This window comes from Leopardus geoffroyi, chromosome A2 (genome assembly GCF_018350155.1).
Source record: "Leopardus geoffroyi isolate Oge1 chromosome A2, O.geoffroyi_Oge1_pat1.0, whole genome shotgun sequence".
Lineage (NCBI taxonomy): Eukaryota > Metazoa > Chordata > Mammalia > Carnivora > Felidae > Leopardus > Leopardus geoffroyi.
In genome coordinates, this window is record NC_059331.1 from 65,872,436 (window position 1) to 65,899,584 (window position 27,149).

Sequence of the window (27,149 nt, forward strand, 5' to 3'; positions counted from 1 at the left end):
TGTCTGCCAAGTCTCAGAAATGTGAGTCCCGCCAACTCCGAGGCCCTTGCAACTTTGGAGCAGGAGCCTGCCCCTCCCCCACCCCCACCGTGGTCTCTGAATGTCAGCTGGTCCTGACAAAGTGGCTGCCACTCTTTTGCTCCCTCTCTGTCCTTTTTCCCAAGTGCAAATTCTGTCTGGCAGGACAGGACGCGTGCGTGGGGTCAAGTCCCTGTTACAAGGGGGTAAACGCAGGAGCCAGAACAGGGATTGCAAGGTCTCACGAGGGCTGTCCCCAGCCCTCCAGAAGCTCACTCACCAGGAGGGGAGGCTGGGTCAGCCAGGAGGCGGGGCTCCCTGGGGACACCACCTTGCCTGCCACCTCTGGGCCACCCCAGAGAAATCCCCAGTGGGGAGCCAATCGGGACTGAGGGACAAGCTAGCAAGGCACACGAAGGAAATCTACTCATCTCCTTCCTGAGGTTCACATTTCACTCAACAGAAGTTACACTTCCACGGAACAAACGAAATATGCAAATACAGCTGACATGACAGAGCCCATAAACACAACTTTTTTTTTTTTTTTTTTTTATAAAATTTTTTTTTTTTTTCCAACGTTTATTTTTTTTTGGGGACAGAGAGAGACAGAGCATGATTGGGGGAGGAGCAGAGAGAGAGGGAGACACAGAATCGGAAACAGGCTCCAGGCTCTGAGCCATCAGCCCAGAGCCCGACGCGGGGCTCGAACTCACAGACCGCGAGATCGTGACCTGGCTGAAGTCGGACGCCTAACCGACTGCGCCACCCAGGCGCCCCACACAACTTTTAATTTAAACAAAGAAAACATGGCTTTGTCTATAGGTCAAATTAAAAAAAAAAACACACATTAACATAAAAGTTAAACAATTTAGAAAATACAAATAGATCCATTCAATCCCCTATAAATATGCTAATTGCACTGCACCTAAGTCCTCTGGACAAGCTCTGCAACAGCCACAACCAGCTGGGGCATAAACCTCTTTCCTCAGTGCCAGAGTTTCTCTGCAATTACTATCAACATCAGCTTCTCTAGAAAATCCCAATTATGTTCAAGTCTGTTTATCAATTTTCCTGGCCGAAAACAGGGATGGCCTTAGTTTTTAATGTTTCCAGCCAAATGCATTTTTCTTTTCTTTTTTTAAATGTTTATTTATTTTTGAGGTGAGGGAGGGGCTGAGAGAGAGGGAGACACAGAATCCGAAGCAGGCTCCAGGCTCTGAGCTGTCAGCACAGAGCCCGACACGGGCTCGAACTCATGAACTGTGAACCAAAGTCGGAGGCTTAACCACCTGAGCCTCCAGGAGCCCCCCGAATGTATTTTTCTTTAAACTCATTCGTCTTCTCTCTACTGCTCCATGGCCAACCTCCCCCTTACCCCCTCCCTTGGAGATTGATATATAGACTCAGTATTAAAAGCTAAGATGTGCTTTGTCACATGGCCAACTCCACGACTTTCAGAACCCCAGAGAAGGTCTGCTGGCAGGCCTGGGACAGGCAGGCCTGGGACAGGCAGGCCCGCGGCAGGGACAAAGAGACAGTGGTCCAGTGACAGGATCTCGAATCCCAGGTTGCCCATTCCACCCTGACAGGACACACCCCAGCCACCTCTCAAACACACTAGAGCTCGCGGACCACAGGCAGAATAAACCCCCGAGACCGAAAGCGCAAGAATGCCACTGGACGTCCCAGCAACCTCCCACTGGGCACATGTTTGGAGCTGGGGGTGAGAGCACTTTCGGCGAATACCAAGGCACAAAGAAAAGCGTGCAACAGCCAGCCGCCTAACACCATGGCTTCTAAAGCCAGCAGCTGAAGGGGCCTCTTGCGCCGTGGCAAACACACTTCAGTCACCACCTGGGCCGTGCTGGGGCTCCTTCTAGAAGCAAATAAGCCCTCAGTGCACAGGCCTGGGTCAAGGGCTCCGGGGAACAAGCTGAGGCTCCTGAGATGGGTTCGAGCATCTCACACGGGGCAGGATACAGAAGTTTCTCGGGTTTCCTGGGCACAGCCTGTCCAGGTGGGCAATGCCAGGATGGGGGTGAACTTGGAGCACAGCCCCACCATGCCCGCCTGGTTCAGCCACTTCCTGGTTCTGTGACCTCAAACAGGGTATTCACTAGCTGAGACTCACATTCCTCTCTGTGCTGTGGCCGCTGCTGGGAGAATCAATCACAAGTGAAAAGCACAGTGCTCAATAAAGGATGTAAAAGGATCATTTACAACCTCCCGTGGCAAAGGGGGGTCTGGGTGCTCTGGAACCACCAGGCTGCAATCCGGCTTCATTGCTAACTAGCTGTGGAACTAACGAGCTGTGCACAGTGAACGCCCCCCGCCTGGCCTCAGTCTCCTCATCTGTGAAATGGGGATTCTCAAGTATCACTGACTTCACGGTGGACGCCTGGCTCAGGTTAACGAGAGCCCCCCTCCCTTGGAAAGGTCTCAGCCCCCTGCACCTGCCCCCCGCCCCGGGGGGGTGTGTGCTGACGCTGAAAACAGAGTTGTGATTGAGGCAGGCTCCGTCTAAAGGCTGCAGACACCTGGACCCTGACCCTGGCTTGTGAATTTGGCTGCGAAAGGAAACTTCTGACCAGGTAAATTGCAGGAAAAGCCAACCCCTGAATCCCCAATGTTCTCTTCTCCGCTGCAAAAGAGACTAAGTAGCTCATTGCTTTTAAAAATAAAACACTAACATGAAAGAGGGCATAATGACGTCACCAGCATGAGGCATCTTCTTTGCAGAGGTAGCGGGGGCAGGAAAGCTTTGTCAGGCCACACAGCCTCTGACTCCTAGGCGCTGCAGCCAAGGATCAAAGCCCCAAAGTGGTGACAGAACATTCTGGTGTTCCCAGAGCCCTGCTGTTGCCTTCTATATGTTCCCTGCACAGAGCAAGAAGCAAACTAAAAGGAAGGAGTCTGAGCGCATGACGGCATCTCTGTGGCCCCCATCTGTACCCTAGGGAACCTGGCTTCTGGCCCCGGGGACCCAGCAGGTAGGCTGTGGGGGTCACCTCCCTGCTGTCAATCTCGCTCCCACGTCATGCACGGGGTGTACCTTCTGGCTGACTTACAGGCTCAGAGTCTCCTACTGAGTTCACAAGACCTCTTCGCTTTGGCCCAGACCACCTGGGGAAAATAGAAACTGGGGTGCTTTCTGCTTTCTGCCCCCAGAACTGGCCACAGTGTGGGATGTCCCTGGAAGGTCACCCTCTTTGGGATGCATGGGCTGAGCAGAGCGGGGGTGGGGGGATGAGGGGCAAACTCTGGCACAGAAACCAAGAGACTAGAGAGAAAAGGGCTCTGAGCCAGGAGCTCAGGCCAGCTTTGCCTTCCATCAACTGACTTCTCAGCTCAAAGCCCTTCCGGGTCCAGTTTCAATGCATTTTTCAAAACGAGGACGTAAGCTGCGGTTTTCGGAAACTCCTGAAGTGTCTTGTAGATACTGGGAGGTAAACACTCATGAAGAGTCAAGTTGATGATCAGTAGTGCAGAACGGCTTCCCTGCATCAAGCGAGCAGAAGCCGCTGGAGTCAGGATCTGAACCTGGGACACCTGCTGTTTGCTTTTGCTTCTCTGCCCGCAAGATGCTTCCCAGCGCTGGAGACCTCCCTGCCCAGAGGGATCCATGGCTCCCAAGGCGCTACGTGAAAAGGCTTTTGATTCTGGTGTGCCCGAAGCCCCCCAAACTGGGCAGTGGTAGTGACTTTGGGGGAAATTAAGTGTAGTTCAGACGCGGGCAGAACCAGGGTTAGGCTGGATGAATTTTAGTGAAAACTAATGTAAATCTAACGATTTTTTCCTGTTCTGTTCTAAATTAATGGCGCTACTTTGAGATATATAAGGTATGATAATGGAAGCGACTCTATGTAATTATATGACTCTATTCATTGTAATAATCATCCTGTTGAATTACACGGAGTCAAACTTACTTTTAAAGAAATTTTCCCTGGGGCACCGGGGAGGCTCAGTCAGTTAAGCATCCAACTCTTGGTTTCAGCTCACGGTTCCTGAGTTCAAGCCCCGCGTCGGGCTCTGCACTGACACTGTGGAGCCTGTTTGGGATTCTCTCCCTCTTTCTCTGCCCTCCCCTGCTCGCTCGCTCTCTCTCTCTCTCTCTCTCTCTCAAAATAAACAAACTTTTAAAAAAAGGAGAAAGAATTTGCCTTATAGCCTGCTGACTTCAAAGTTTCAATTAAAATATATTTTGAGTCCTCACCAATCCTTTCTAAAGGAGCTAAAATTCTAAAAATAACTCACAACATAGTTCTCGAAAGTCAACCACAGATTTCAGAGCCGCCTAGCGCCCCTTTCCCCCCCTCACTGGATGGCTGTCACCAGCTTAGGAAGCTGGTGATGAAATTCAAAGCACAGACGGCCTACCCACAGCCTTTAATGCCTGTTTCATACCACACAGATCCATTTGGAAAAATCAATTTTGACTTGCCCATCTGTATTTTTTTTTTCTAGAATGGTTAGGTATAGCCTATTACTTTGACAAAGGCAGTTTTATAAACTGGTATCATTTTACCCAACATCGAAATAAAAGCTATTCTAAAAAAGAGTGGGGGCGCCCAGGTGGCTCAGTCGGTGGAGTGTCCGACTCTTGGTTTCGGCTCAGATCGTGATCTCGAGGTTCGTGAGTCTGAGCCCTGCGTTGGGCTCTGTGCTGACAGCCCAGAGCCTGCTTGGGATTCTGTCTCCCTCTCTCTCTCTGCCCCTCCCTAGCTTGCTCTCTTCCTCTCTGTCTCAAAAAATAAGTAAAGAAGCACAAAAACAACAACAGCTGAATCTTCCTTCAGTGGACTGAAGACAGCGAAGGAGATCCCAGCTGTTTGGAGCCAAGCAAAGATGCCGTGCGGTCTCTGGGCCTCAGTGTCCCTGCACGCATGGAACAGGGTGGTGGCATCACCTAGTGCGCCAGGCTATACATAAGGGCTCCCACCGTGTCCCTGCCAATCAGGAGGCCCTGTTGCTGTTGCCATGGGAACGTCTGCCCACCTCTCCTCCTCCCCCCAGGGCTCCTGGGCCACAGCCACGGCTCTTTCGTCAGTCTTGGTTCTGCCCTGCCCACCTGCTCCTCCGCTGGCCGAGGGAGCCATGGGGAAGAGAAGATTTCTGCCCCACCGGCCCTTCTTCCCGGTCAGGAAATGTCCAGCTGTGACCTCCACTCTGCAGCAATGGATTTGCTGGTGACTCTTCAGACCTTCCGTCAGCCCCACGGCAGCCCTCCTTGTCTGCAAGGCTCCCCTCTGGTTTCCAGGACCAGGAATCATGGGTGTAGACGGAATGCAAGTCCCTGCAGCCGTGACCGGTGCCCTGGCTGCCTGTCCCCATCGCAGCGCGGAGCTGCGGGGACACAGCCGTGAGGGCCGGTTCAGTTACAACTTCAAGGGAAGAGGAGTGGAGTCTTCTCTGTCCTGCACGCAAGGACGATGCCGGCGGCTCCCGGGATGTGTGAAGCGGAGAGGGGCAGGGCCACGTAACGTGACACATACACACACGCACGGACAAACACAGACACGTTAGTTTTTTTTTTATTATAAAAATAAGTTTTCAGGGAGCCTGGGTGGCTCAGTCGGTTAAGCGTCCAACTTATACTCGAGTCATGATCTCACAGTTCATGAGTTCGAGCCCTGTGTCGAGCTCTGTGCTGACAACTCAGAGCCTGGAGCCTGCTTCGGGTTCTGTGTCTGTCTGTCTCCCTCTGCCCCTTCCCTGCTTGCTCCCTTGTGCTCTAGCTCAAAAATAAATGAATATTAAAAAATGGTTTTTAATAAAAAAATAAGTTTTCATTGTAATGCTTGAAAATACACTTAAGGGGCAAAGGAAAAAAACTGACAACCCGTGACAGTTCCCAGATCCATTACAATTCTAGAGTATGCCCTTCTAGTATTCGTTTGCACACGTACTTATAAATAGACACACTGACACATTTAGGATCACAGGACGTAGAGTTTTGCAATCGGGCTTGTGTGGCTTCAGATTACATCACAAATATCTCCCGGGAACGATGCTTCTTTGATGTTTTAACGCCTGTGAGGTATTTGACCACGTGGCCGTACGGAACACGGTGCTGTCCTGACGGCTGTCCACATGGATGGTTTCGAGGCTTGGCACATCTTTCTATGCGGTCTTAGTGTGTGCGCTTATTTTCTCAGGATAAATTGCTAGATGTCAGTCTTTATTAAAATACATCTCTATGGGGCGCCTGGGTGGTGCAGTCGGTTAAGCGTCCGACTTCAGCCAGGTCACGATCTCGCGGTCAGGGAGTTCGAGCCCCGCATCAGGCTTTGGGCTGATGGCTCCGAGCCTGGAGCCTGTTTCGGATTCTGTGTCTCCCTCTCTCTCTGCCCCTCCCCCGTTCATGCTCTGTCTCTCTCTGTCCCCAAAATAAATAAACGTTGAAAAAAAAATTTTTTTTAAATACATCTCTAATAACGGAAACACTTCCAAAAGAGAGAGGACGGACTGCATGTTTGGTAGAATACTAGTCCCTAAAACTGAATTTGTCAGGGAACAGAACGGGACCATGTGCGAATCTGCTTAGCTGCCCCACTTAAGAAACGGTTATCAGTGGGGCGCCTGGGCGGCTCAGTCTGTTAAGCATCTGAGTCTGGCTCAGGTCATGATCTCATGGTTCGTGGGTTCAAGCCCCACGTTGGGGCTCTGTGCTAACAGTGGAGAGCTTGCTTCAGACCCTCTGTCCTTCTCTCTCTGCCCCTCCCTCCCCCCCCCCTCAAAAATAAACAAACACTAGAAAACAAAAAACAGTTATCAGTTATCAAGCACACTGTGTAGACTCCGCTCCCGGGATATCCGCATTTGCCCCATTGCCCACTCTTCCCTCCCCAAGCTGTCTGGAAACATCAGTTAGGTACAGATTTTCTGGCTCCCCAGTGAGAACATGAACTTTAGAAACTGCCTGTCCTGGAGTCAGACCCTCTCCCCTCCTTACTGCATGACCCACCCTATCCTGACCATAAACACCCTCACTGCCAAAGCAGGGGGACTGCTGGACCATCGCACAGGCTTATGCCGAGTGGCCCGCGGGATGATGCATAAAACTCCCCGGCGTGGCATACAACCCTCAGTAATCCGCCTGGCTTGTCTTCTCCTTCCGGGGGCCACTGTGTGCCTAAAAGATCACCCTCCGTGTGAGCCCAGGATCAAGGCCTCTGCAGTGCCGAGCCGGAAAGCATAGGCCCGGAACTTCTGCTCCAAAAACTCGCTCACGTGGTAGCTGAAATTAGTAATTAGGAATTTGTTTTGCAAAGAACCTGAAGCGCACAGGGAGGAAGGCAGGTGCCTGACAAGGGACCCCCTGCACCCAGCCGGGTCCACCTGCCATGGGGGGGTGGGGCTGGGGGTGACCTGTCCCAGGCTCTGCTGGGGCTGCGGCAGCGTGAATGTCAAGCCGGAGCCTGCAGTGTGGCCGGGGCTGGGACCCTCCGTCCAGAGCTGAGCCAGGGTGGGAGCACACAGACGGCACCGTCTTTCAGGGACACCGAGACTGTGGTGTGAATGCACTTCTGATCCGATCTGGACTATTTTTAAGGATATTAAGGACTTAGGATTGATTACAGTTCTGGTAAAAAACAAACAAACAAAACCCAAATAAACAAAAAAAACACACTCATCTTTTACAGACCCAGAAGTATTATAGGATATTTACAAATAAGTGATATTTTTACATGAGATTCTTGTCCCAAACAATAGTCAGGGGGCAGTCAACGGGGCGTGGCTGGAGCCAGACAGGTCGTGGGGGCTGGTGAGGGGCTCAGGGGGTTCATCTTACTATTCTGTCTACTCCTGCTTATGTTCTAAATCCTTCACAGCCAAGGGGCGCCGGGGGGTGTTCAGTCAGTTAAGCGTCCAACTCGATTTCAGCTCAGGTCATGATCTCACGGTTCATGAGTTCGAGCCCCGCATCGGGCTCTGCGTGCTGACCTTGGGGAGCCTGCTTAGGTGCTCTCTCTGCCCCTCCCTCACTCATGTGTGCTCACTCTCTGTCTTTAAATAAATACATAAATAAACTTTAAAAGAATAGAATTTGTTTAAAATAATAGTAATAAAAGGATGACAAAAAAAGCCTCAACATCCCTTTACCCTTGTGTTGCTAGAGGAAATAAAGCACATTATAAGGCTTTTCCTGCCTAATGTATTGTAAGAATTGACTCTCCAACTGACCATGAAATTCACTAAAGGAAGCGTTACTCCTTGGCTTCCTCAGTGGTGCCCAGTGGGGACTGGGAGGGGTAGATTTTGCACCCCCCAGGGGACTTCTGGCAGTGTCTGAGACGCTTCGGTTGTCACAACAGGTGTGTGTGTGTATGTGCAGGTGGGCATCTGGTCGGTAGAGCCCAGAGATGCCGCTAAGCATCCCGCAAGGCCCAGGACAGGCTCTCACAACGAAGGACTGTCCAGTCCCAAATATCCATATGATTGCAGACAGGGGACGTCTTATCCTAGGAAGCAAGGAAGTACTCTGATGGGGACACGTCCAAGGAAATAGGAAACCAGCCCCCATGGGGCAATGTGAGTCTGAATGAACACCCGTAATAATGACGGTGAGCCGTGGACTGAAATAATACTGCGTCCTTACTGACACACACACACGTAAGTAAGAGAAGAGAAAGCACACCATCCCTAACAGCAGAACGCCAACTAATAAATGCAGAATGATGGAAAAACCAGACAAGAATCATCAACACACAACAGAACCAGTCAAGGGAAGACGGATGGAGAAAAGCAAATTAACGCGGTCTCACAATAATTTCCTTTGAAGATGACTTCCTAATTACAGAGAACGGTAACTGTGCGATGGAGAAACGTCGCAGGCGCTATCTTCGCCGAGCGATAGGGATTGACCCCACTATCAACTGGACAAACCAACATTGTGAGCTTCACACAACCTGATGGGGTTCCATGGAAGCCCCCCACAAGCCACGGGGGTCCTTCAAGAACTGTCGAGGACACAGAAGACATGCAAGACAAGGCGTTAAGGTGCGTTCTGGGTGAAACGATAGAGACACAAGCGATCGCAAAGGGTGGTTCTGGACTCGACGTGAACATTCTAAAGCCAAGCGGGAAACGTGAATAGGTCTGCAGATTGGACACGCGCGCCTCGTGGATGTTAAACACGCTAGGCTACGCTCCCTGTTCCTTGGAAAGAGACACTGAGGTCTAAAGACAGGGCTTCATGTCTACAAATTAGACTCAAATGGTTCAGAGAAGAGAATAACAGTTATTGTGGGTGCCCAAGTACACACACAGCTAATCCTTGAGCAACACAGGTTTGAACTGCATGATTCCACTTACACGTGAATTTCTTTTGTATAAAGACTGCACAATACTGCATATGCATTTCTCTTCCTTATGGCTTTCCCAATCACGTCTTCTTTCCTCTAGCTTAGTTGAGTGTAAAAATACAGTATATAATACGTGTTCATTTTAGGTTCGTGTTGTCAGTAAGGCTCTGTACAAGGTTAAGTCTGGGGGAGCCAAAAGTTATACTCAGATTTTCGACTGCACGGGCGGTCAGCACCCCTAACCTGATCTGACCTGCACATGTATATGTGATATAAGTAATGTATATGTTTTTATATATGCTATGTATACGGGCAGTGAAAACAATTTAAAACGTGGCAAAACATTAACAATTAGGGAATCGGGGAACAGGATCTATGAGAGTTCTTTGTATTATGACGTACAACTTCTCTAGAGGTTTGAAATCATTTCAAAATAAAATTTAACAATAACTATGGTGTGAAAATAATGAAGGGTGACCTCCTTTTCCCCATCACTCCCCCAGCGTCTTATCACATGGTCAACTGTCACCGAGAGAACGCAAAGTTATAAAGATGACAGAGAGCCCTTGTTTGGAGTGTCTCTGTTCCTTTTCCACTCAGCCTCTGTCTCGAGGGCTATTTAAGATCCAAAACAGGCAGGCAGTGGGTGGTTCAATCACAGCCAGGGCTGAGCAAAATATCCCAAGCATGAAGGGGGCGCTCCGTCACGTCAGCCAGTGGGGACGGGCCCCAGACAGGTGTGTTTCTGCACCTGCCCAGGGAGGTCCACGGAGCAGACCACCACAGGGCCGTGTCCACGCCTGTGCCCTTTACTGGGTGGCTACACGATGCTGAGCTCGGGCATGCAGACAGGGAAGTGACTTGGCCCCTCCGTACCTATCACCTTCTCCCTCTTGTATCCGCGGGTCAGAGTCACCCATCAAAAGTGGCCTCCTGGGGCCCCTTGGGGGCGCTCAGTCAGTTAAGTGTCTGACTCTCGACTTCGGCTCAGGTCATGATCTCACAGTTCATGAGATCCAGCCCCACATTGGGCTCTGTGCTGACGGCACGGAGCCTGCTTGGGATTCTCTCTCTCCCTCTCTCTCTGCCCCGCTCTCGTCTGCTTGTGCCCCATCTCTCTCAAAATAAATAAATATTTAAAAAAAAAAAAAAAAAAAGGCGGCTTCCCAAAGCCATCTGAACCTTGCCAGGTATGATGGGACTACCTTAGGCCAATATATCATCTATATCAGGATAATTATACTTCTCACCTTCTGTCAAAGCGTACAAAGCATTTCTTGCCATCTGGTTTCAAAAAAGTCTTGCCTGAGCCTATGGGTAAGCAGGGCAGGTCTTACTGTGATTTGGGGACAGGGGAGCCACCAGCAGCCTCCTAGAGGTCAGCCAGGACCGTATCAGCAAGGGCAGGACATCAGCCTGTAGTCAGCCCCATGGGCCACCGCCTCTCTGGCCAGTACAGCTGCCCTCTCTGCTCCAGCCCCAGCATTAAGTTGGTGGGACAGGAGGGTGGGGACATGGCTGCACAGGAAAAGGACACAGAAACCTGGGGACAGACCTACTGGTGGGTGGGAGAGGGAAGACTGGTCGACTGACCCAAGTTTAGAACACAGAGACTTCCGGGGCACCCGGGAGGCTCAGTCGGTTGAGCATCTGACTCTTGATTTTGGCTCAGGTCATATCTCGTGGTTCATGGGTTTGAGCCCTGCATCTGGCTCCGTGCCGACAGTGTGGAGCCTGCGTGAGAATCTTTCTCTCCCTCTCTCTCTGCCCCTCCCCTGCTAATGCTCTCTTTCTAACAATAAACATTAAAAAGAAAAGAAAAAGAAAACAGAGACTTTTGAGAAGCCTGGAAGGAGTCCTCAATGGCTATGAGATCATAAAGAACGGCAGCCTTCGGGCCCCCTTCCGGGTCCCGACAACCCAGCACGCCAGAGCCACCATCCAAATGTCACAGATGGCGTTGCTGCTGAGGGCTACGTTTTCAGTCAATTACAACAGCAAAACTCGCCAGCTGAGGACAGCAGACAGATTTCTGGCCTGCTGTACAGTTACGTCCGCCGGGCAAAGCCATGCCTTCTAGTTTTTGCTCACCTTGGACCACGGACCTGCGGGAAAGAAACACAAGCCAGAACGCTGCACTCAGCTCGCCAACTCCTCTAAACCCAGGAAAACAAAAGGTTCTACAGAACACCGGCTCAGAAGGTCCAACACCAAAGAAAGTAAGCACCCCCACAGTGACCGTGCACACCTTACCCCCGCCCTGCGGTCAAGGTCTCGACTCAGGTTCCTAGGGCGGATGGAAAAGCAAATGTCCCGCGGCAAATCTCCCTAGGTGCTGTCCCTTTGCCCCCAGACATCATCTAGAGTTTCCTGAAGCCCCAGAAACAGCCAATCAAAATGGTGGATTCCCTGGGAGGCTGCCTTCTTCACTGGGGACGGTGACCTGGCATTGCCACTCGAGGGCCGGTGGCATGAGACACCCATTTACTCAGCACATGAATCAGCCCAGCCCTGGCACCTGAGTATTTTATTATAAGGGACAGGTAGCCCTCGGCCAATGGTTATAAAAATGAATTTTGTATGCACACACGTGCAGTCGCAAACACATCGATCTTTTGATGCAGCAATTACGCTGCTGGGAATCCACTATTTCCCTGCCCCTGTCTATCAGCTTTCAATCCTCTGTCTGTCATCTATCCGCCTATGTATCATCTATCCACCCGTTAAGTGACCAAGGATCTATGTACAAGAATGTTCATTTCAGCTATTTATAATAAGAACGATCAAAAGGGGTTTGCTTAAAAAACTTACGGTACAAAATCTGTTGTAAGAGCACTGTGAGACGGTGAGGGAAGGTGTGACCGTGTACGTGGGGCCAGAGAGGAGCATACCGCCCAGCTGTGCAATCAAACTTATGATGAAAAATGTAGCCTCTACCACATAATCTATGATTTTAAGAAATATTTTTAGGGCCTGGCCTAGATCGGCTGAAACCTCTCCGGACGTTTCAGGTTCACCTGCACGGGACCAGGACAGGGTTCTGTCACGGCCGCTCTTTCAGCAGATACTCCTGGAGCGCCTTCTCCTGGCCGGACACCTCAGTGGTGGGGACACGGTGCCTAGGATAAAATCCCAACCTCACGGCCCTTCACCCAAGTGGGGAGACAGACGACAAACCAGAACCAATACCCGGGGTGTTCTGTGCTGGTAGGAGAGTGAGAGAGCTCAGTGGGGGAGACCGAGACAGGGGCCGCGACCCCCAGGGTGCGGTGCAGGGAAGGGGAGAGCGTCTCTCAGCAGCGGGCAGACTCTGCTCACAGATGCATCTGTTGATGGGGTGTGAGTGACGTCACTTCTTAGGAAAACTGCGCTGCCGGAGAGCGCGAGGGGCAGAGACAGCCAAGGGCCCTCCCAACACGGTGGTCCCGAGAGAGGGGACAACGGGGCAGAGAGAGGCGGAGATGAAGGCAGGGGTCACGGAAGGCGGAGAAACAAGCAGTTTGGGGAATGAGCTTGTGCTGGTTCCACAGATGTCGTCACAGATGCACCAGCACCTGACCGCTGGCTGTGACCAGGAGTAGGTCACAAGTGTCCTTGATAAGATTCATTTCAGGGACCCAGCGGAACCAAAAACCTGATGGGGAGGCAGAGGGGACAGAGTAGGGGCACTGAGTCCCACAGCTGGCCCTGGACGGAGCAGGGGCGGCCCCCTGTGAGGTGGGCGGGGCTTACCTGGATGCAGATGGGGTGACCCAGGGACAAAGGTGAGTCTGAGGATGCAGGACAGAGAAGCAGTGATGGCAGGCAAGACGGGGTGCTGGCCGGAAATAAGGATGTTAGCCGTGAACACGGGCGCAAGTCCCCTGAGTGGCCATGAATTCAGGCAGACCGGTGGGTCCAAAAGCAGGTGGACTGGTGAGCTGGTACCCAAGGCAAGATTACCAGGTGTGAAGTTAGAAGAGGGAAGAAAGGCTGGGAACAGTTGTTTTCCACTTGGGAGGAGTGAGTGAATTAGGAGTGGGGAAAACGCTTGAAAGAAAAGAGGCACAGGGAGACGTGATGCCCCCGTTTCTTATTGATTTATCACAGCTCTTTACTTAGGATGATGCAAACGTGAGGACTGCAAACACTCTTTCCCAGCTTGCCAACAGCTTACTGTTTAACTTGTGACGTCGCTTTCCTTAGAGTCAAACCCATCAATCTGTACCCTGTGACGTCATCTATCACTTTCCTGGTTAAGACATCATTCCCCGGCCCAAGGATCAATTCATGATTCAACTATATATCTTTTTCCTACTTCTCTTAAGGTATAATTTTTTTTTAATTTTATTGACAGTTTCATCCACCTAGAATGTACTTCAGTGTGTGTGTATTAGTTTGCCAAGGCTGCTGTGTGAGAAAACACAGACTGGGCGGCTTCAACAAGAGAAACCGTCTCCGAGCCTGGATGCCGGACATCCAGGATCAGGCCGTCCGCAGGACCAGTTTCTCTGAGGACTGTGATGGAGAATCCGCCTCTGTCCTGGTTTGGGGGGGATCTGCTGGCATCTCTGGCATTTCTCGCCACATCTTGGCCTTAACTTCACGTGGCGACCCCCCGCCCCACGTATCTGTGTCCACCTTGGCCCCTTCTATAAGGATGCCAGTTACCCCGGGTTGGCCACCTCCTCCAGGAGGACCTCATCTCAAACAAAGAGTTAAGTGACAACTCTTATTTCTGTATGGTCACATTCTGAAATACTGGGGGTTCTGGGGCTTCCGCACGGAAATGGGGGACGCACGATTCAATCCGTACTGGTGTGCAGTACAGTGGGGGCCCCTAATTCCACTCTGCCCCCAAACAGTGTAGAACTGTCCCAGCATGACGCACCAAGTCACCATGCCGTGTTTATAGTACGCTACCCCCCTGTGGGCACCGGGGTCTCCTCTGCGTACGCGTTCCAGAGCACAGAACTGACTGTCCGCTTTTAAATCAGAAGCATGTGGTTTTTATTTATTTTTTTAAGTTTATTTTGAGAGAGACAGAGAGAGAAACAGTGGGAGCGGGAGAGGAGCAGCGGGAGAGGAGCAGAGGGAGAGTGAGTGAGCGAGAATCCCCGCAAGCAGGCTCCATGCTGTCAGCACAGACCCCCTGTGCGGGGCTGGAACTCTCAATCCGTGGGATCGTGACCTGAGCTGAAATCAAGGGTCGGACGGTTAACCAACTGGGCCACCCAGGTGCCCCCGAACCACAAGGCTTTTATGACGGTAGCTTTAAAACATCAAAACCACCCTGCCGAGGGAGTAACTGGTCACCACTCCGAGACCAAATCTACAGACGGCCTCTTCCGTACTCCTACGAAACCCAACCCCTCGCCAGGGCTGGACCCGCGGACACGGCCCTTGCTGCCTGAGACGCCCAGTCCTCTAACCGCTTTGTCCCCGGGTTCCGCGTGCTGTCTCTCCGCGGAAGGCCCACACCTACTCTTCACATCCTAGGTAGTTCGGATGTCAAGTTCTGAAACAGTGAACAAACGGGCACTTCTAGCTGCACATCAGGGTCCTGGCTGACGGGGTGGCTAAGACGCTCTGAAGCTAAATGAAACATGCCACCGTTAAAAGTAGAAGGGGCGTCTGTGACAGAGGAAACACGAGCTTATGAACGGCAAGTTCCAGAGACATCCTTCCAGCCCGAGGCCTGGCGCGTTGGGCAGCGGCCACCACGTTCCCACCAGAACCCTACTTCCCGCGGGGGCTGGGCTGGATCCTTCTAGTCCTTAGGACGTACACACAGGCCACCTACTGCAACATCTTTGGTTTGTACAGAAGCCACTGGCCCTTTATTAGGGGAACGTCGATTACTCCACAGAGGACGGATGCAGAACTGATGGGATGTCAGGGGACCTGCACCCCAAAGCCGGCGGCCCGCGACAGAGCAATGTCTCCAGGGCCACCAGAGAACACCCCGCCTCATCTGTGACCAGGGAAACCACAGGATGGGCGCCTTAGAGATCCCACAAGCCCACAGCCAGATGAGCCGGATTCGGAGACTTGTACTGATTAACAGCCAAAACCCCCCTAAAAAGAACTCAAAATCATCATACCGCCATACTGACCCCAACTTGAAACCAGCCCTTGTTCAGACTCTGTGGATTTTCCTCCCAGCATGTTCTTCCTTACCCGCCCCCTTCCCCGTGGGTGTTTCCTATTTTGGCTTCTGTGCTAGGCTTAGTGTAGGACTCAGAGTTGTATCAGCAAGGAAAGCAGCTCTCCCCAATTCTCGAAGGATCCACACGCGTTTTTCTCCCAACGATGCAATCCAGAGCTTTCCATGACCTCACACGTCCACGGCGGCTCACCAGTTATGCTCTCGGCATAGACTGGGGTCTTCATGGAATGAGATGTTTTTCCCTCTCGTATCATGGTCTGGATCGGCGGCCCCCCGCTGCAGCCCCCTGGCACCCCAGCCCCGGGACGTGGACAGCAGCACGCGTTCCCAGGGGAGGTGGTTCGGGGAGAGGTGGCCACAGCCGATGTAGAGCAGCCACACTCCACCGCCGCCCACGAAGCTCACCCTTGACCTCGCCCCGGGAACGGTGTGCCGGGGCCAGAGGAACACCAAGAACGCCCCCCTGCCTCCAAACGCAGGTGCACTTGCACCCACCTCCCGAGCCCTGCCGGGACGGCCAGCAAGCAGTGGGGAGAGAGGTCAGATGCGACATTTTCATTTAATGAGGAAAACACCCACCGCACACACAGCCTGGGCTCCACACAGTTGCCGGTGTTTCCAGCCACAGGGGGGCGCTCCCGGGTCTCGGAAGCCCACAGGATCCTCCCCAGCCTCGACCACACAGCAGTCCCCACACTTCACAGAGCCTATTAACGGGCTGGGTGACTGCACTCAAAACCCACCCCCACACATGTAAAAGATCACAGGGGGGCCTGGGTGGCTCAGTTGGTTAAACACCTGACTCATGATCACCCAGTTCGTGAGTTTAAGCCCCGTGTCGGGCTCTGTGCGGACATCAAGGAGCCTGCTTGGGATTCTTTCTCTCTGCCCCTCCCCCGCTTGCACACACGCACTCTCTAGCTCTCTCTCTCTCAAAATAAATAAACGTTAAAAAAAAAACCACTTAAAAGATCACAAGAGGACATCTACACGTCAGGCTCACAGGGGTACAAGCGTAATTATGGCCAGATCTTCCTCCTGGGGGTTCTGGAACCGTGAGCGGTACAGATCCAAGCGAATACCAACCCGGCCAGCAGCATAATTACGGAGCTGACGCTGCCTGTGAGGAAACACCGTCTTTTTGTTCCATCCCATTTATCTGTTTGGGAGCCTCCCACGGTTGGAGGCTCCAAGACCGAAGCCTCGGGAATTTCCTTCCCTGGGATGACGTTTGCACGCATTGAGGCTGAGCACTCAAGAGACCACTTGGCACGCCATGCCAACAAAATTATGGACACTCCATTTCTGCTGAAAAGAAGGGAAGAAAGAAGCAGCGTGGCTCCATCTTGGAAGTGTGGCGATGCCTGGGAAGCCGCATTTTCCTGGGGGGGCTCCTGGGGCGTGGGGGTTGTATTCCCTTCAAGAGTCCTCCCGGGGGCTCCTCGGTGGCTCAGTTGGTCAAGCATCCGACTCTTGGTTTTGGCTCGGGTCATGATCTCACTGTTGGTGAGTTCGAGCCCTGCGTCAGGCTCTGTGCTGACACTGTGGAGCCTGCTTGGGATTCTCTCTCGCCTTTTCTCTCTGGGTCTCTCCCACTTGCTCTAAAATTAATAAATAAACTTAAAAGAAAGTCTGCTTCGATCCCAGAAGCCATCTGGCGTCTACTGCATACCCGTCACAGATCGCTGGCCGGGGGACAGCCGAACCAGGGCGCCCCTGCACGCCTTTACCGGAGCCGTGCATTAAAAGGTGAGGTCATGTTAACTATGGAGAATTAGCGTGGCATGCTCACTTCTTGTGTTTTCTACGCTGTTTGTCCCGTTGGGGAAAAGCGCACTGAAAAAAATCTGTGCACGTTAAGAGGCATATTTGGGATTTTAAACAGGATTTCTCAGTCTTCAGCATTTGATCTTGAGAAAAGTTAAGACTTACAGAAAATCTACAAAAAATGCTAGAATGATTTTCCTTCTATTCCTCATGTAGGTTCCCCAAAACTCACGTTCGCTCCATTAGCTTTATCATATCCTCTTTCCCTCCTCCGTCCACCAGGGTGAGCTGCAGACAGCTGGCCCCTCTACCCCTACCTAGTTCAGCATGTAGCTTCCTAAAAACAACACTCTCATACGTAATCACAGAACAATGATCAAAATCAGGAAATGCCATCAACATGCTACCTTTAGCTGATTTATCAACATTCAAATTCAGCCAATGTCCAACCGACGTCCTTTTCAGAAAAGGCAACAATGGTATTTTGGGGTCCGGGATCCGACTACGCAGGACCACATGCTACATTTGGTTGGCCTGTCATCTGGACAATTTGTTTTCTGGGGTCTTCTATGACCTCCACACCTCTGATGAGTCCCGGCCGTTTCTCAGACTGTCCCTCTGTCCTGGTTCACCTCTTTGGCGCACACATGAGACGCTGTGTTCTTCTTGGGGCGTCTCCTCGGGAGGCACAGGGCTCCTGGTGACGCTGGCCTGGGCCCCTGGGTTAAGGCAGCACCTGCCACGTTTCTCCGTGTCCATGAGTGACCATCCTTCTCTTGCCCTTGGGAGCCTAGGACGTGGCTCCTCTTTCTCTAACTACTTGTCCTGCATCCTTTGGCTGGAGAATGGAATTTAGAAGCCAAGATCTGAGCACTGGACTGGGTTGGATTTTTTTGGGTTTTTAAAAAATTTTTTTTTAATGTTTATTTATTTTTGAGAGAGAGAGAGAGACAGAAACAGAGACAGAGACAGTGCAGGTGAGTGAGGGGCAGAGAGAGAGAGAGACACAGAATCTGAAACAGGCTCCAGGCTCTGAGCTGTCAGCACAGAGCCCAACGTGGGGCTCAAATTCACGAACCGCGAGATCATGATCTGAGCTAAAGCCGGATGCTCAACTGACTGAGCCACCCATGTGCTGCTCCTTGATTGGTTTTTTCTTATTAAAATTTTTTTTTTTTTTCAACGTTTATTTATTTTTGGGACAGAGAGAGACAGAGCATGAACGGGGGAGGGGCAGAGAGACAGGGAGACACAGAATCGGAAACAGGCTCCAGGCTCTGAGCCATCAGCCCAGAGCCCGACGCGGGGCTCGAACTCACAGACCGCGAGATCGTGACCTGGCTGAAGTTGGACACTTAACCGACTGCGCCACCCAGGCGCCCCCTCTTATTAAAATTTTTTTTAATGTTTATTTTTGAGAGAGAGATAGAGCATGAGCAGGGGAGGGGCAGAGAGAGAGGGAGACACAGAATCCGAAGCAGGCTCCAGGCTCTGGGCTGCCAGCACAGAGCCCAATGCAGGGCTCAAACTCAAACCGTGAGCTCATGACCTGAGCCTAAGTCGGATGCTTAACTGACTGAGCCACCCAGGCGCTCTGAATTTTATTTATTTAAGAGAGAGAGAAAGAGAGAGAGAATGCACACGAGTGGAGGAGAAGCAGAGAGAGAGGATCCCGATGTGCGGCTCAATCCCATGACTGCGAGATCATGATCTGAGCTGAAATCAAGAGTTGGTCACTCAACCAACTGAGCCCCCCAGGGACCCCAGGTTGGACTTACTTTTAAAGGAGGAAAATCAGGCTGCCAGTTGTCACAGGGACCAGGACAACTAGGGGAGAGCAAGAAATCACTAAACCCTGGCGATTTGGCTCAAACCCAGCCTGTTCTCTCCAGCCTCAGCCCCTTGGCCCCCGTCCCCATGGCCATCAGCTTCCGAGTCTGCTTGCGCACTGGCCGAGCCCACGCCACCCCCAGCGTAACCCACCCCAGGCCCCACAAAGCAGAGGGAACCTCCTGAAAGTGCAAACATGTTCTGTTTCCCTCGATCCCACACCTGCTGGAGTCTCTTTTGCATTTGGGATGGAATTGTTAGCAGATGCTAGGCCCTGACTTCCAGGCCCTTCGTGAACAGCCCTCCCTCCCTCCTTCTAGAACATTCTCTGCCCTCCAAGCCAAAGAACAGCTTCTCATCCTCCAGTCCCCCTGAAGGGAACTTGCAGTCCGTATGTCTGCAAGTATGGGATTTGGAGAACGCGGTCTTGGGGCCCTGCCAGACAGTCCCTCGGGCAATCCTCCCTGACAAGAGACCACGCTGGGGAGGCCGGTGGGCTCGGGCTGTGCTGCACAGCTCAGGAAGGCGGACCTGCGCCCCGAGGCCGAGCAGGACAGAGGTGGCCATGTCGGGCTGGGTAAAACCAGTAAGGCAGGGCAGGGCCAAGTCTTACCAGCCAACAGCAGCCAAGCACCCGGCACGTGGAGGGCCACCCCAGCTGGGGGACAGCCGGTGTCCAGGGCCACCGTGTGCTGCCATGAGAGGCGCCCACGCCCCTCGCTCACCACAGCACAGGTGGCCACCGGGTGTGCCCATGGCTCGTGCAGGGTCAGGGTTCAGAACTTATGACGCTCACTCTATCCTGAATATAATATTCTGCGTCTCCCTCTCTCTCTGCCCCTCCGCTGCTCATGCTCTGTCAAAAATAAACATTTAAAAAAACTTTTTTTTTTACTTTTTAAAAAATAAATAAATAAGTAAGTAAATAAATAAATAGGCCCTTGCAAACGGGTATCCCAACAGGTATCCAGAGCTATAATGTAAAACACTCATGACCTTAGACTAGGAATCCACCTTCTGGGAACTTCCCTAAGAAAAAGAACTCAAGAGAAAACAAAAACCACATCACCGTCACGCTGGAAAGCATTATCCATAGCACAGACAACGGGAAGAAGCCACGCGAATATCCAGGCACAGCCAAGAAAGTGTGGCCCGGTATTCGTCAGCTTCTCAGAACGTTCTTTACTACGAGCGGGAAGAAACACGGAAAACACTTGTCGCAGGTTCAACAAAAACACGTATAAAATCATATCTACCTTGACTGAAACCAGGTAAGACACACAAAGAGGGGCAGGCGCTGGACCAAGCTGCGGGCGGAAGGAAATAGTTGGCTTTTAAGACGGCTGCAACAGGATTTGCGTGAAGGTCGCTGGTCAGAGCTGGAAGGTCGCTAGTCTAAGGATTTGCGTGGAAGGTCCCTGGTCAGGGATTCTGAGGTTGCTGCTTCTTCCAGCACGGATGCTGACCCCACCTCCATGGACACGGCTGTCACTTCATCTGTGGCCTGTCCCCACCCCTGTGGACAGGGACATCTCCTCCCGTCCCCTTCCCAGCTCCTCAGGAGACAGGCTGCATGAACGCATTTACCATGAGCCACAAAGAAAGAAAGTCATACGATACCCCCACCTCTACCTGCTCAGGGTGTTCCTGGTATAAACCAACCTGTAGAATCTGGGATTCCAGAAACAGGGCGAGAAACTGACACTTTGATCCCAGAGAATCCGCTGCGGGATGACAATGGTGAAGCTATTTTGGGATAAGATAAAAAACCACGTTTGTCAGCAGCATTTGGGTTCCCACTGGGGACCAGAGGAGGATGGCCCCCCCTGCAGCCTTTCCAAAGGGGCCAACGTGTGTGTCCTCTTTCCCAGAGTGGCCGGGACGTGCCTCGGCGGCAGAGGGAGCAAGAGGGTGGTTCCCAGATTCTCTCTCCTGAAGGACTCCACGCAAACTTGGTTTCCTCCAGCGACACTTTGCTCGTTTGCATCGCCACCTGTCAAACTGCTTTCCCTTGCGCTCTGAGGAGCTACCCAAGAGAGGAGGAGACCCAAGAGAGGAAGCGGAGTTCTAGAAGGAACGAGAGGGCCAGACTGCAGGAGGCGTGTGCAGGGAAGGACGGTGCGCGAGGCGGCCGCACCCGGGGTGGGGGCCTGGCTGGGAGCCGGTGGGGTGGCGCTGGCTGAAAACCAGCACCCAGCCACGGGACACAGTTTTGGGACACAGCACGAGAGCCTGGACCTCGTGCTCCAACGGTGGCCACTGCAGAGGTCCAACACGTGCCTTTCACCTTCGTAAAGTCAGAAAATGCTTTATCCTGACCTGCAGGTTACGGCCGCATTTGGAGAATGCCCAGTGGGACAAGATGCCCTCGGGACTGGTTACGGGCATTCCAGAAGCACCGATGCCCACGTTCCACGGGCATGACAGGCTGTATCTGCTGGACAAACACAAGCAAGGAGGAGGTGGGTGTTTATTCCCAACACATAGGACGGGACTGTCAGGGGCAAAAGTTCATTTTCCAGCTTCACCTGTTCCCAGCAAGAGTCCCGCAAGAGGAAGAATTAACAGATTCGCTGGCCAAGGAGGGTCACCTCTTGCTCTTAGATTTGGGGGAAACTCCAGGGAAAGACAGGGAGTTCACACGCTCACGTTGTGATGTTTTCTCCATCTGCCGATGCCACGGGGTATTCGATGCTATAACACAGGATCAGTTCGGGGGCTCACAGATTCAGGGAATTTATACTTTCCAAGGTATTTATAGCCCACAGAAACCTTAGCTGTGGGGATTTCACCGAGTTTCCTGACAGGACATCCCCAACACCACACGCAGCGAGACAAGTGGCCTGATCAGGTCCCTTGTTTGAATGCAGACACGGGATGATGGGTCCCGTTAAACACTGGGAGTGATTTCAGGCTGCCTCTCCAGGGGCTCCGAGACACTCGATTCTAGTGCTATGCCCAGAGAACTCCGAAAAATGCCCTCGACAATTGGGCACCCTTTCCCAAAGTGGGTTCCGTGGACAGCCTGTCGTGCACAAAGCGGGTCTGTGATCGGAAGTGTCTGAGTAGCTCTAAGTGGCCTCCCGCCCGTGGGTTTCCTTCCCTACAGGATTTTTCAGATCCTCCCAAACCCAATGTGAAATGTGAACTTCCAGGAAGGTGACAGAATGCAATCCTCCCCCAAACAGACGTACAGGTTCTTTCCCACAACTCCAGTAACAGGGATTCCAGAAAGCACAGGATGAGCAAAGCAGGTGCGAGGTTCTCCGTCCGCTCGGCACTGCACAAGGGAAGGCAGAAAGCCGGGAGAGCCAGCCGCCACTCCACGACTCCGGGCTCCGACCCAGAAGGACTGACGGGGGGCCCATCCCCTGGAAGAACACGTCACAGCCTCTTGATGGGTGAGGGACACGGTCGCAGCAGCCACGGAAACTCGCAAACACAACTCAGGGCTGCTCACGGGCCCACGTTCCTCTGGTTCTTGCACAAATTCGCAAGGAAGGCGGAGCCAATCCACGGGGCCGTGACATGCTTGTTGACACGTCTCTGTCACACTAGACTCCCTGAAGGCTCTCTGCCTCAGAGCCCACTGGAGCAGCACCTCAGCCGGGACGACCGGGACAGGTGCCAAACGGGAACATCCCTGCTCCCAGGGCCTCCTGTGGTCATGGTGGCATCGTGCGCCACGGCAGAAGGAATGGGCCGTGACAGGATCTATGTGGCCCGTGGGCTCTCCTTGCTTGGTGTGGCTGAGTTCACACGTGCCCTCGGAAGGAATAAAAGGTGACATAAACGTCCACTTTGGTTTAGTATTTCCTGTTTGTTCGGAGCGCTGCTGTGGCTCCCTAGGAAAACCATGGACTTGAAGCTCGGGCTTGCTGCTCTGACATGACCCGTCGCGGCTGCTCCGTGGGACCATGACGAACACCAGGCTTTCCCAGAGTATGAGGGGTGGCGCTGGGCTTCAGAGACCTGGGCCCGTCCCTACTGGGGCCTCTCAGCAGAAGGGGAGACGGGGCTCCCTGCGCTGCCCCCCAAGACGCCCCCAAGGGGTATCAACCATCTTTCTGCTGAGTGAAGTGTGTCGGAGAGATAACTAGCGAAGTTCGTTACCTGAAATTTTAAAAACCAGCAGTTTATGTTCCTACAGGACGACTGGTGGCGGATGGGCAAAGAGGCAGAAATAGGGTGACGTCTCCCCATTCGAGGGAGGGGCAGGGCTCCGGTGGGGGATGATGGTGGCAGCTATGAGGAAACAGGCAGCGAAGGCAGGAAGCCAGTCTGAAGGACAAAGAGTCAACAGGGCTTTGTCTCCGCGAGCGACGGGGAAGACCTGATCCGTACAGACAGACCCTCGTGTCGGTAAAGCGACTATCATCGGACAGCAGCGACTGCTCGGTCCCACTGGGGGCCCGAGCACTGTTCTCCCGGGCTCCTGTCCCAAGATGACCCTGTGGCTTCCCCAAATGTCCAAACAGCACTGGGCGGCTACCGGTCACCTGGCTCGCGATGCGTCACTGAGACCCTGGCTCCAACGTGCTCTGATCCCCGAAGGCACCAGAAAGGAGACACGGGCCCGTTTTGGAGGCGCTAAAACAAAGAGGGCTGGCGCAGCGTTGGATGAGGCTGATGAGAAGTTACTAGGCTCCAGGGTGACGCCGGCCCACCTGGGCGAATCGGATGGCGGGGCATCGCCACGCCGGCACATTCCGCGAAGTCAGCTGCACTTGGCCACGGTGGCTGCTTTTTCTGGCCAGAGACGGGCTAATGTAAGCAGCACATTCATTAAATGGTAGTTAAAGCCTCGGGAGACCCGCTTTTGATCATTAGTACTGTGCAAACCCCAATGCGAGGCAATTAATTCAGTTCCAGAAAATTAATTCTTAACAGTAAGCAGAGGGAGGAGACCAAGTGGGAGCTAAGACGATACTCATGCCCTATCAAAAGCGGGGTTAAGTATGTGATTAATTGTGTTTGAATAACAAACGGAGAAGCCTGCTGTCCTAAGTCACCGTGCAGCTGCACGGAAACCGTTACTGGCTGAGAGGAAGGCCATCCTAGACAGAGCCTTCCAGATGTTTCCATCGAGCTGTGAAGGCTCGCCTTAAATTCGGAAATCGAGACATTTCTAACAGCATCACCATTCTTTTCTTAACCTGCGTTCCCTGCGTGGCTCTCTTGCCCTCCCCCCCCCATCCCTCCCCCCACCAATTCTCAGCATCTCAGTACACCTGCCTCAGGCACTCACTCATGGCTCCTGCTTCCTGCCCCTGGATCTTCCTGGTGTCCCCCGCCCCACAGCTCGACTTCACTCTGTCCAGCTGGGAAGCAGTGCGTGCCACACGCTGCCTCAGTTTCTCCCTCTGCCACTTAACAATTCGGGGCCCCTGGCACACGGACCAGTGCGTGAACAGAGCCTTCTGGGTGCACGCACAGCCACGGCTGCAGAGGAGGACACAAGTTCCCGGACACAGGACAGGGTTGGCCATGGCAGCTGTCCCCCCGCCCCTAGACCTGCTGTTACAACAAAGTAAATGTCCTTACAACGGCAGCCAATCACGCCCTTTGCTTCTTGAGGCCAAAGGCACCCGACGGGGCACGTAAGCATGAAGTCCCTGACTTGCCGGGGCCACAGATGCCAGCGGCTGTAGGGATGCCACGTGGATGGTGTCAGCACTGTGGGGTCTGGCGGCCTCTCCAGCGGCCTCCTCTGTCCCAGGCACGTGACAGCCCCCACCCCAGGGCCGGCCCACCAGAGGAGGGGTAGCTTCCACGAAGGAACGGAGCCTCCTGCTTGGAGAGGCCGTTCTCTCCCATGGCTGCAGTCGAGCAGAGGCTCCTGCTTACGTGGAATATGAGCTTCCTGTCTTGCTCTAACCGCGGCGGAATGAGGGCTGTTCCGGAACATGCAACGACCTGCCAACACTTCTTATTCAAAACCTTTTTAAGTAGGTTTCTTTTGTATGCTCTTTATTTTTGAGGTGGGGGGGCAGAGGAGGGGCAGAGAGAAAGAGAGAGAGACAGAGGATCCCAAGCAGGCTCTCTGCGTACACGAGGGGTGTGAGAATTAACTGTGCGGTAACCACCATGAGACAGGCGCCAGAAAACAGACAAGGTCTTCCTGGTGGAGTCCCTCAAGACCCGCATGTGACAGCCAGTCCAGTGTCCCCTGAGGCACTGGAAGCCTCCCCCTGGTCCATCCCGGAGTGCAGAGAAGCTGTTTCTTAGGCTCTCCCGTGACCCTCTTATGGGCACACCCTTAAAGGAGTTCCATCCCTAAAGGAACCTAATGCGGCCGTCGCCACTTTACAGATTCCCTGCAGGATCCGTGTGCGTTCCTGGTTTCTCAGATTTTCAGTTGTCAGTTCACACAAAGCACTCATTTCCAGAGCTACTTGCTACCTGCCTCTGAGACCAAGGACCCAAGAGAAGGGCTGGGGTCTGCCCTGGGGCTGGTGGCAGGAGCCACCTCCCCACACAGCCTGGAAGGGGTGAGGGCACCTCCATACGAGCAGGTGGCCCTGCAGGAGTGCCTGGGCAACGTGGTCTCCCGAGGGGCACGACACCCTGAGTGACCTCCAGCCTCTGCGCCCAGAGAGATGGATCAGGAGACACCCACACCTACCAGTGTTGCTCAGGAACAGTCCCGAGAGACCCGCTTTCCCAGGGAAGTCACACCGACCCTGTGACCAGAGCAGGATTTTCACCTACGCAGGCCTTCTCTGCCCCACACCCTATCCTTCTGAGTCTCTCTCCGATTGGATTGGGGGTCATCAATCCAGTAAGGGGCCGGGCCTCTGAACAGCCGGGGTCAGCTGTCCCCAAGTGCACAAGGCTTCCCCCATGAGGGCTGGGGGATCCTCACCCAGAACCCCAGGAGGACAGCAGTGTCTGCACTAACCTCTCTCGCACGACGTTCTAGTGCAATGGAGACAGGCAGTGGCTGCGGGCTGGGGCTGAGGCTGCGGCAGGGAGCACGAACACACCTGCCAGTGTCCCTTGAAGGGAGGGGTTCACCTCTGATCACCTGGGACCTGGGCCAGGCTCCCCTCCAGCCCCTGCACCTGCAGGCTGGCTCCAGGCACATTGATGGTCACATCCTCAACTCAGATGGCCTGGCCAGGAAGACGAGCCATCTCCCATCAGGCCAAGGGCACTGTGCCTCGCTCTGGTTCCTGGGCTCTGGCTGAAGCTCAAGGAGATGCCCTTGGCCTCTGCGGGGCACAGGGCAGGCACTGCACCCTCTGTTGGACCCTCGTCACTGGCACTGAGCCAGGCACGCAGCAGGCACTCAAGAGTTGCTGTCAGATAAACGCACGCTGCACCAAGCTACGGACAGACACAAAACAGGCATGGCTCGGGGAGAAGACTGCAGTGGGTCTGAGGCACTTGACTTATCAAGACACAAAGAAGGACCAACGTTCTCTCGGTCCACAGGGCACCGAGAGCAAAGAGAGTGTCGTCAAAGAAGCCTGGAGACACCGTCTAGACCGTAGGATGCGATTCAGGCATAAGGCTCAGTCTCACGGCTCATGATCTTTGCTGTAACAATCACCCTTCTCCACACAACGGCCTGTCTTTTCCAAATGAGTCACCAAGTAGTTAAAAATGCCCTTGTTGATTTTTTACCGCAAAATGTCACTTTCCGGATATTGACGAAGTTTCACGACCCTCTAGGGGACAGAATGTTATCAAAGATTTTCTTCGGCCTCTGCAACTCTGGTAAATGTTGGATGAGACGTTATTAAACAGCTTAATTAAGTCATTCAGATAAATTATTTGTTGTCACCAAAATGAAAGAATGATGTCCTTCACAGAAGCCGTACCTTCAAACAAGATTCACTCATCTCTATAATAAACTGGAAAGACTCCACGTAAAACCACAGCCACGGGTACTAGACTCTCACGGGGCAAAGGGGTATTTCTTCCAACACGAACCACACTTCATGATTTCATTTTACCGTCCATAAACAAATACGCCCACAAGTGCTCTCCCTACTGGTGAAGCCATAAAGCTAAATGAAAATCACTAGACTCTGGTTTAAAATATTAACAAAGAAACCAAATGTCACTGCTTTAAA

The 27,149-nt window shown here is 52.9% G+C and overlaps 1 protein-coding gene across 7 annotated transcripts in view; it reads right to left on the bottom strand.

Annotated features, from left to right (window-relative positions):
- The window catches only part of GRB10 (growth factor receptor bound protein 10), a 185,221-nt gene that overhangs the window by 30,578 nt on the left and 127,494 nt on the right, over positions 1-27,149 (bottom strand). The gene's annotated exons all lie outside the window — the stretch shown is intronic.